Source organism: Pinus tabuliformis, chromosome 5_2, assembly GCF_031772625.1.
Source record: "Pinus tabuliformis cultivar Carrire ecotype Pingquan chromosome 5_2, CPIR1, whole genome shotgun sequence".
Lineage (NCBI taxonomy): Eukaryota > Viridiplantae > Streptophyta > Pinopsida > Pinales > Pinaceae > Pinus > Pinus tabuliformis.
In genome coordinates this window covers 711,992,786-712,004,093 of record NC_142306.1, presented here as the reverse complement: position 1 = coordinate 712,004,093, position 11,308 = coordinate 711,992,786, and the positions used below count along the sequence as shown (strand labels likewise).

At 33.7% G+C, this 11,308-nt stretch overlaps 1 long non-coding RNA gene across 1 annotated transcript; it reads left to right on the top strand.

The window, feature by feature from the left end:
• The first annotated feature begins 539 nt into the window (after positions 1-539).
• Positions 540-6,204, top strand: LOC149161146 (uncharacterized). The gene is made up of 3 exons (XR_016261849.1): positions 540-1,422; positions 4,490-4,763; positions 4,979-6,204. It is a non-coding gene; the product is annotated as an uncharacterized LOC149161146 (long non-coding RNA).
• The last annotated feature ends 5,104 nt before the right edge of the window (positions 6,205-11,308 follow it).

Below are 11,308 nucleotides of genomic sequence, written 5' to 3'. Positions count from 1 at the left end.
AAAGAAAAGGAATTAAAAATAAATAAGTCAATACTTTTTGGATTTGTGTCCAATGTGGAAGAGATGTTGTAATGTAATATAATGTGATGTCCTCTAAACATTTTTACGGGATCAAAATAAAATATAAATAAAAATAACGGGTTAAAAAAAATAAAAAATAAATAACCTTACTTAAAAATAAAAAGAGCTTTAAACTGAAAATAATAAGGTAAACTTGACTTGGTCAAGTTACTAGTGGTTTTTGAGCTCGAGGTTTATGAAAAACCGTGGTATTAAGGTGAAATATATTTCCTTTATATAAGTTTAAAATAATAACGTAAACTTGACTTGGTCAAGTTACTAGTGGTTTTTAAGCTCGAGGTTTATGAAAAACCGTGGTATTCACGTGAAATATATCTTCCTTTATATAAGTTTAAAATAATAAGGTAAACTTGACTTGGTCAAGTTACTAATGGTTTTTGAGCTCGAGATTTATGAAAAACCGTGGTATTCACGTGAAATAGATCTTCCTTTATATCTTATTTAAAGGAAGGGTTAAGATTATTTGACAAACATGCGTTGGACTTCAATTCCACCAGTTGGATCTAGATGGATGGTTTAGAAAGCCTAAGGGTTTATCAGGGTTTTCAGTGTCATTTTAAGATCGATGGTTTAGATTTACCAAGGGTTAATTAGGGTTTTCAGTGTCATTTTTTTATCCCCGTTCTGTGTCTCCTAGTGTTTCACTGCATACAGATCTGTGCTCGAGGCATACACATCCGTCCTCGCTAAGGCTGTATTCCTTGTTTTCTGTTTGCATCGAGGTTCTTTTTAGTTTTGTTTAGTTCTTCCGCTGGTTGATTATGGGGTTCTGCCATTTATTTTTCCGAATCCAAGTAATCTTCGGCACTGTCAAGGAAATGGGAATAATAAGCACAGTGTTGCTAAAGGGCATTTAACGCTTTCTACCTGGGTACAGAGTCTTAATTTCACCTTGACATACAGAGTATTAATTTCCATTATGGGGTGCTATGGCTCGCCCCAATTTCATGGTAGCTTCGGACTTTGATATGACTATGACAATGATTCCTTAACCGTCGTTTCTTAGGGCGGTCATTTCTTAAATCCATGTGTGAACCGTTGCCGTTCTCTGCGGCAGATGGCCTATATTTCTTTGATTGGATTTGTTCGTTAAGTTTCATATCAGGCTCAGTACGCGAATTCTACAACAGCGCACATGTCAGAGAGATTTTACAATTACTCTCCACCTCTACTAGGCATTTGTTCTCACGAAAATGCATTCCGAATCTAGAGAAGAAGTGTCTTGTGATGTGGAGAGTAAAAAGCAATTTCTGTAACAATCACGGGCATCCATGGAAGCCACTTCAAGGTTCCTCTAAACCAAAGTTCTCTCACTCATAGAATGGACAAAAGAGTTCCGAGGTATGTAGACATTCACCAAAGTTGACTTTATACAATATATATTTCGCAAAGCTGAAGGAGTTTAGTTAGGAGAGATAGGTCAAAGTTTTTTTGGGCTTTGAACATCTGGTTTTTGTAGATGTGTAGTATATGTTACTTTTCTTTTTTTGTTTGAGTGTTTTAGATCTGGTCTATCTGACATCTATTTTTTGAACTCCAGTGGATTTGAACCTTAAGTGTTGACATGTCTCTGTCGAGCTTTTTGAACTTTGGTTTTGTAGATGTGTAGTATATGTTACTTCTCTCTTTTCTGAGTGTTTTAGATCTGGTCTATCTGACATCTATTTTTTGAACTCCAGTGAATTTGAACTCTAGAAATTTTTATCCTAAGCTTTTTCATAGATTTATTCACATGATCATCATATAACTTGTTAAACTAAATTATGTCCATTTTTAAAATATCATGTATATGTAAACTTATAATATAGCAAATTGAGAAAAACAAACAATTGGCAATCGAGAAAAACAAATAATTGGTTAGAAATATTTTTTAAACGAATTACTAACTTCCAACCACCCATGTTTCAATGGTCAATAATGTTCTTTATATTTTTAAACTAAGAACACAATTATAATATTATATTCATAGAACACCTTTTAGAACCCCAGGTATACTCTTTTTTCTTTTTTTTTTCATTTATTGTGGAGATTTTGATTAATAGTAATTCTAGAGTTGTTTTGTATATGGATGGTTAAGATTCACCAATGTTGTTATTAGGTTTTCGATGTTGTTGTGGATTAATTCTAGTGTTTGGGATGTTGTTTTGTTATTTTTATTATTAATTTTAGTGATTTTTTTTACATAATTATTTTATATTTGTAAATAAAAAAAATCTAAATATTCTAAATAATAACAACAAAAATAATAAGATGTAATCATAAAACAAAGAATAAAACCATAAATATGTCAAATATAAAGAGTTAATTCAATCATGTAAAAATGTCACTAAAATTAATAATAAAATGAAGCAGCAATTTTCCACTGAATTTTCCACCGAGGGACGGATGTTGAAAAATGAAGTAGCAAGCGGCAATCCAAGTTGATTTGTTTCCACAAACTTTCTGGTGGAAAATTCGCCTCTCGATCCAGGCACAACGGGATCACTGTCAAGCTCGAACAAGATCAATACTATTTTTTGTGCACCGGGTGCAGGAGCTTCATAACGAAAATTCTCCTTTACTTTTCCTTATGAAGCTCCTGCACCGGTGCATGCAACATAGTATTGATCTTGTTTGAGCTTGACACCAATCCCGTTGTGCCTGGATCCAAATGCAAATTTTCCACCAGAAAGTTCATGGAAACAAATCAACTTGGACTGCCGCTTGCTTCATTTTTCAACATCTGTCCCGTGGTGGAAAATTCCATGGAAAGTTGCTGCTTCATTTTATTATTAATTTTAGTGACTTTTTTTACATGATTGAATTAACACTTTATACTTGGCATATTTATGGTTTTATTCTTTGTTTTATGATTACATCTTGTTCTTTTTGTTGTTATTTAGAGCATTTGGGTTTTTTTATTTACAAATAAAAAATAAAAAATAAAATTTTGGACCTTGACTTACTAAATCGGCCTTAAGGAAATTTTCTTTAGGATGAAATCCACCTAAATAATTTGGCTTCATGTAACTCAATCTTGTATGTCCTTCGACAATTAGATTTGTGCCCTGCCACTAATCCATAATGAAAAACCCCAAAATATCTAGTTGTTGGATGGCACAAATCGAGTTGGTGGAGGCCAAGTTCTTCAGCCCGATTTCATTTGAAGGCAAATTTACTTGAGGCGAAACTTGGGTGAGTTGCAAGTTTTAAACTTGTATTTTTCATTGTATATTTGTAGATCAAAAAAGTCCAAATGATCCAAATAATGAAATGACGGAAAATTTTTGTTGGTTAATCATCTTTGCAATGTGTGAATGATCTCTCTTGTTTATTTCCCTTACATAGTTTTAATTCTAGAAGTTAAAAATACCATTGATTGTATTGTGCCGAGAGGCGCTTACTAGCTCAGTATGGTAGAGATGTTGTAATGTAATGTTTAACATTTTGACTAAATCAAATTACATAAAAATAAAAATTAAATTTAATTAAAAAATAAAATAAATAAAAAGATTAATGTTACATCTATACGAATCTAGAGCGCAGGTGTCTTATGGGGAGTAAAGAGTCACTTCAGTAACCATACGAAGAAATCCATCTGCGAAGCTTCTTTAGGGAATCGAGCTCTCAGCAGAGGTAACGAGAAACGAAGCTTCGAGGTTTGTAGAAATTAATGGCAGCTAGCTTAATATACATTTCAAAAAGCTCAAGTGTTTTCCTGGGATGGGGCAGTATGTTTCATGACTTTAAAGCCATAAATGTGGCTGGCAGTCAGATGACTAATTTTTTTGGAATTACAGCCTAGTTTTTTGTCATTTTATAAATTGCAATGATATGTAACAGCTGTGGTTTTCCATTATTAGCCATTTTAATTGGTCACGATAGCTTTTAATAAACCGTTATTTGATAAAATGGTCGAAATTGATTTGAGGAATGTTCTTTTGATTTTGGACATATGTACCGCTGGATATATACATATTTACCGCTGATATATAAATGGCAATGATCTGTATCTAACTTTGGTTTTTTATTATTATGTAGTAAGGTGTTTTCCTCTAAAATCTATCTAATTGTAATTTTTAGTTTTTTATTATGCTGTTGGTTTTTATTACGCTGTAAGGCGTTTTTCCATCTAATTGTAATTTTTGGTTTTTATTACGCTGTAAGGCGTTTTTCTGGGAAATCAATTCTCCTCTCATCTTACTGGTCTTACTATGAACCGTCATCTTACTTGTCTCTGATCTGATGTGAGACGATTAAAATATTTGTCACTGTTCATTAAAAAAATGTAGTTATAACCGAACGATTAAAATATTTGTCACTGTTCATTAAAAAAAATGTAGTTATAACCGAAACAATAACAGTATAAACTTCATCTTTTTCTTTGAACAACGAACCTGAAAGTAAACGGCCATGGTTTGCGTTGCAGAGTTCTTTTTCTTCGACTAGCGAACCTGAAAGCTTGCGTTACAGAGTGAAGGTAGAACAGCATGGCTTGAAACAGGATTGCATTACCGAATGAAAGTTGATGGCCATGGCTTGCAACGGGCTTGCGTTGCAGAATGAAGGTTGATGACCATGGCAGAAACCCTCCTCTCATTTGCATTCCTGTCTAGCAAGTTTCTTGCTTGTCGTTGTCTAGCTTGTCTCTACGAGAGAAGGTTTCGTGTTCACGAAATGTCTCATTGAAGCCCTCCACCATGGTATTCCATTAGCTTAGTTGGCATTTTCCTGCTCAGAATGTGAATTCTGCTTCCAGTATTATGAATATAAAATTTTAGGTTTCGTGTTCACGAAATGTCTCATTGAAGCCCTCCACCATGGTATTCCATTAGCTTAGTTGGCATTTTCCTGCTCAGAATGTGAATTCTGCTTCCAGTATTATGAATATAAAATTTTATTTTTTCGATATTGATAGGGTTTTGAAAGGCATGTATTAAGGGAGATTGTGAAGCAGAACAACTATTTTCTTGTGAAGCCAAACAGCTACAGGAGCACTAATATCTTTTCTTAGTGCCGCCGGACAGCTACAGGAGCACCAAGATCCAGTTTAGCGAAGACACCTATAATCTCTGGAACTTGCATTCATTCAAGTTTTCAGGTATGGCTTCTCTTTTCCTTTCTGTTGAAGTTGGTATATTTTGAACTACTTATTTTCATATTACGGTCAGCTTTTTTTGAAATCCCAACAGAGACAAGAAGAAAGCATGTAGATATGCATTGAAATGGAGGTTACAGACTCCAAGGGAAGAACTGCATGCCTTGGACCTTTATTCTCCATAAGCTTATAAGGTTAAAGGGTTGTAGCTGCATCTTTTTTCCCTCTTAAGGAACCATTAATAAGCAGAGCTACCAAGGGAGGAATCGCACCGGAAGCTCTTATTGTAACTTTATTATCCTCTATGAGTGACAGACTCAAAAGAGTACAAGTTGCATTCTCTTTCGCTATTGATGTTCCTGACTTTAGTACATGTATAAGGGGCTTGATAGCTCCAGCTTCTGTTATTTCAAACTTGTTGTTTTCATAAAGAGACAAATTCAACAGAGCAGTGGCTGCATTTTCCTGTTTCAGAGGATCCACAGAATGTAACAATGATACTAAAGGATTTACAACCCCTACATTAGCTATCATAATCCTATTCTCCAAGTTATTTTTTTTGTATATAACCTCAAATGTGCTACTGCCTTCCTTTGCAACTCCGTTGATGTTGATTCCAAATCTTCTACCAAACTTATATAAATAATCTCCAAATTTTCAGTTTCAAGAGTACATGATGTTGCAACTGTTTTTAATAATGGCGATACATTACACGCGCTCCTACTTTGCCCATGTTCTTCTAAAAGCTCTGCTTTCCACTGCTTTGGCTTTGGCTTTACCTACTCCCTCATCAAATCGGGAACGGAAGGTTCTCATAGATCTAGGAACAGGCCTCCCAAGGCTATTTGAATCACTCTGGCTACCACTATTGTTCTTTCTCAAAACATTCGGACAACTGTTGGACAGAGAATTGTTGCAATCAAACTGTGACTTATTATATGAATAGTGCTTGGAATGGGGATCGGCGGCCACAGACATCATGATATTATCAGGTCAACAAGTTGGTTAAACAAGTCTAATAAATCTGTAGATAGTAGCAGGGTCTATTAGAGGAAATGCTCTTGGCGTAGAAAACTAGAGTGAAATGGTTGCAAGAGAGACAAAACTTCAAAAAGAAAACATCACACAACTATGAGAAACAGGAACTGCAACTGTACTCACAGATTAACTAACCTGGGAATGAGATTTTTTAGGTTAATTCATGAACTTGTTTCTCTCTTTTTAGTCTATTTCCAGTGTCTTCAGGATAGAGAAAAGCCCCTTCATCAAGGATGTATCCTCTCACATTTCATCTATGGTTTCATATTAGAAAATCAACACTTTTATAATCCAAATTATAGTCAACACTTCTATAATTCGAGTTTGAATTGAAGGTCAAGGGCCACTAAAAGCTCTGCTTTCCACTGCTTTGGCTTTACCTACTCCCTCATCAAATCGGGAACGGAAGATTCTCAACTTCTCATAGATCTAGGAACAGGCCTCCCAAGGCTATTTGAATCACTCTGGCTACCACTATTGTTCCTTCTCAAAACACCACTATTGTTCTTTCTCAAAACATTCGGACAACTGTTGGACAGAGAATTGTTGCAATCAAACTGTGGCTTATTATATGAATAGTGCTTGGAATGGGGGATCAGCGCCCACAGACATCATGATATTATCAGGTTAACAAGTTGGTTAAACAGGTCTAATAAATCTGTAGATAGACTAAAGCACAAAATATCCAAGGAGACTTAAAGGATTAGGTTCCAGATTCTTTTGCTAAAGGAGCACCAAGATCTTTTCTTGTGCAGCCGAACAGCTACAGGAGCACCAACATCCAGTTCAGTGAAGAAGACACCTATAATCTCTAGAACCTGCATTCATTCAAGTTTTCAGGTATGGCTTTTCTTTTCCGTTTTTGTTGAAGTTGGTATATATTGAACTGCTTATTTTCATATTACGGTCAGTTTTTTTTGGAAGTCCCAACAGAGACAAGAAGAAAACATGATGCATTGAAATGGAGATCACAGACTCCAAGGGAAAAACTGCATGCATTGGACCTTGATTCTCCATAAGCTTATAAGGTTAAAGGGTTGTAGCTGCATCTTTTTTCCCTCTTGAGGAACCATTAATAAGAAGAGCTACCAAGGAAGGAATCGCACCGGAAGCTCCTATTCTTATTATCCTCTATGAGTGACAGACTCAAAAGGGTACAAGCTGCATTCTCTTTCGTTGTTGATGTTCCTGACTTTAGTACATGTGTAAGGGGCTTGATAGCTTATGTTATTTCAAACTTGTTGTTTTCATAAAGAGACAATTTCAACAGAGTAGTGACTGCATTTTCCTGTGTTAGAGGATCCACAGAATGTAACAATGATACTAAAGGCTTTACAGCCCCTACATTAGCTATCATAATCCTATTCTCCATGTTATTTTTTTGCATATAACCTCAAATGTGCTGCTGCCTTCCTCTGTAACTTCGTTGATGTTGATTCCAAATTTTCTACCAAACTTTTAAAAATAATCTCCAAATTTTCAGTTTCAACAGTACCTGATGTTGCAACTGTTTTTAATAATGGTGATACATGTCGCGCACTCCCACTTTGCCCATGTTCTTCTAAATGTATGACTTCACAAATCTACCTATCCAATTGGCCAGAGATGCAGTCTCCTTTGGATGGAAAACTGGAGGTGGGGATGAAATTGTTGCCAGCCTCTGTAATTCTTCAGAAATATCACTGCTGTAGGAAAACAAATCACTGAAAGCTAGAGAAAAGTCTAGGGAATTAACCTCATAAAAGATATATGCCTTATGCCAAATTTTGTTGCGCATTCCAAATTTTGATGATATGTCATGGCAAGACCTGTTGTGCGCAGTGGTTTTATTTCTGTATTTTGTAGGTAGTGATTTTATTTCAATGTTCATTTAAACTTGATGGTCTTTCGGAATCCTGGTAAATATTACCAATGGTTTGTCATATCTAATTTTCTATAGACATCAAAATTCCCTGTTGCACTGCTAACAAGGCCTCATGGCTGTCTGAGCCTCGTCTAAGCTGAATGTTTAAGGAATTTGGATTCCATGATAGCTATTGTGTATGGACAAGAGGACTGATATATGGCCAAATGTATTGCCCCCAAAATAAAGTTAGGTGGTGAGTTTATCATAAACACATTCCAGTGTAGGATGAAACATCCTCCTCATGCTCTATTACAACTTTCCCAGTTCATAACAGCAAACATTGAAGCAAAAGACTTTCCCAGTTCATAACAGCACGGACAAAAAATGCATGGGCACATACAGGTGCTAAATAAACAATATAGATGGTCTGGTCTGTTTTAATTAACAAGGAAATCAAATTATATGCATCCAGCCTCGAGGCCTTTCCTTCTTACAATAAATACAAGAATGGCAATCTCCTTTTCACTAGATTGGACTTTCAATTTTTCAACACAATCTACAAATTTTACTTTTATTTTTAAATATTTTTTTCCAGGCCTAACATTAGGTCAAACTACAATAGCCTCTGTTTCCTTTAATTCGCTGGCTTGGTCTTCTGTTGCACAATAGTTGCAAGCTTCTTTTCCATTATGCATTTTCCAAGAGTTATGGGCTCTTCTGCTACCTCTTGTAGTGCTGCCAAAGTACACTGAAATTGTACCCAACTCTTTGGTTTTCTGGCAGGTTCAACCATATTTAACACTGGGACATTCTCCTCTCTGGCTTCTTCTCAATTCGTGAGGGGATGATGGGATAGCTCTTTTTTTTATTTTTTAATATTTCTTATCCCACTTGCCTTTTTTTGTGCACTATATAATACAACCCCATATATCAGTTGTTTACCCTTTTCCTCCACACAAAAAAAACAGTACCATTGCTATTCTATTAACAAATAAATTGGGACATATAGAAAAATAGGACAGAAATTGCTAAAAAAAAAAACTCAACACATAGATCTTAATAGAAACCAGGACAAAAATTGCAAAAAAAAAAAAAAAAACACATAAATTGTATTAGAAACCACCAAGACCCTCTTGAACTAACAGTAACATTTCCTTCTATAAACACTGACTGTCACTACCCAAAAATACTATCGATTGTTTATCTGCGTTGCATAAACATGATGATTATATGCAAATATCTTTTCCATTTTAGTTGCATAAACATGATGATTATATGCAAATATCTTTTCCATTTTAGTTCTACATCAGCATAGATTCTAATTGAAATCCACTGAGAATTGCATTTTCCTAGATTGCAAGCCTAGTAACTTTGTAATTTCATATTCATATGTGTACCTGTGTGTTGTCAATCTCGAATAAAGAATTATGCAAATATCTTTTCCATTTTAGTTGTACATCAGCATAGATTCTAATTGAAATCCACTGAGGATTGCATTTTCCTAGATTGCAAGCCTAGTAACTTTGTAATTTCATATTCATATGTGTACCTGTGTGTTGTCAATCTCGAATGAAGATTCATTCACCATGTGTACCTGTGTGTTATCAATCTCGAATGAAGATTCATTCACTTGAATTGCATTTGCTCTTTGTGCTGCCATTTTCCAATGAAATGCTATCCACTTAATTTACATTTTGCTCAAATTGCATGGGTTTTTTTATTTATTTTTTACAGTTATGATTATATTGAATTAAATCCACATTATTTTCAGAATAGCACTGAATTATATCCACCATTATTCTCAGAAAAGTACTTGCAAGGAAGCGTATTATTCTTAGAAAAGCACTTGCAAAGAAGCGTATGACACGGCTGCCTTTTTTTTATTTTCAGTATCACTCTTGAGAAGTATGTCAATCTCTCATTACGGTGACTCTTGTTATTTATCTTTAATGGTGGACTTCATTGTATAACTCAACTATTTAGATAAAGTTGTTATTAGTTTTATAGAATGGTTGTTGGTTTGTATTTCAGAAATTTTGAATGTCTTGAATTTTTACTAATGAATATTTGGTTGGTAATCAACTTCCTAAAGTTTGGCCTTGGCCTTGTTGTACAAACAAAATATCATTGGTAATCAACTTTCTAAGATTTGGACACTCGAGCAACAAAATGTATTCTCAATGAATATTTAGTAGGTAATTAGTTTTCAAAGTCTGTAACTGTAACAACAAAATGCCTTTTTAATAGCATCTTTTTTTTCAAAAAATAGATTTTTTTTTTCAAATATCTATATCTAAACATGAAACACATTAAAAGCCGGAATTTGTTTAGCTAATTTCTTTTTTTATCATATACTTGTTCTTGGATTGTGTATTAAATTTCTTAAATATCTTAAATTTTAAAAAATTAGTAACTTAAACTCTAAGGTTTTCGCCTTTAGCTTTAATAAAATCTTTGTTTCAAATTCAATATCAAATAAATAAATAAATATATTAAAAAATCCGATTTGTTTGTATTCCGATGGAGAAGAATGATACTGGCTAAATATGATTGTGTATCAATTTATTTTGATATAGGTGGAGTTTGTATACTAGCTGAAAATGAATGACATGAGTACATATCACTGAATATGATTGTGTATCAATTTATTTTGATATAGGTGGAGTTTGTATACTAGCTGAAAATGAATGACATGAGTACATATCACTGTATAGGTTTATACCAGCGGAAGAAGAATGATGTATCAGTTTAGTTTAAATTGTGATTTTAAAATTTGGTTCAGTTTCTGAAAATGAATGACATGACACTAGCTTTTACATGACTGTATAGGTTTATACCAGTTGAAGAAGAATGATGTATCGGTTTAGTTTAAATTGTGATTTTAAAATTTGGTTTAGTTTAAATTGTGATTTTATAATTTAGTTGGTAAAATTGTAATTTAAATGTTCATTATTTTTTATTTTCTTAATTTAGTTTCAAGCATCCATGCAATTTGTTATTTTAATATTTTTTTATCAATTACTGTTTATTTATTTTTAATTGTTGTAATGTCTTTTTAAATATTTTTATTAATTCAAAATAAAATAAAATTAGTTTTGTTGAAATAAAAATAATTTTAAATTAAAATAATTAAAATTAAAATTTAAGGATATTAATTTTATTAATCTGTGTTGGGCAATTAAGATAAACTTGACTTGGTCAACTTACTAGTGGTTTTTGAGCTTTAGGTTTATAACAACCCATGATCTTCATATGGAATATATCTT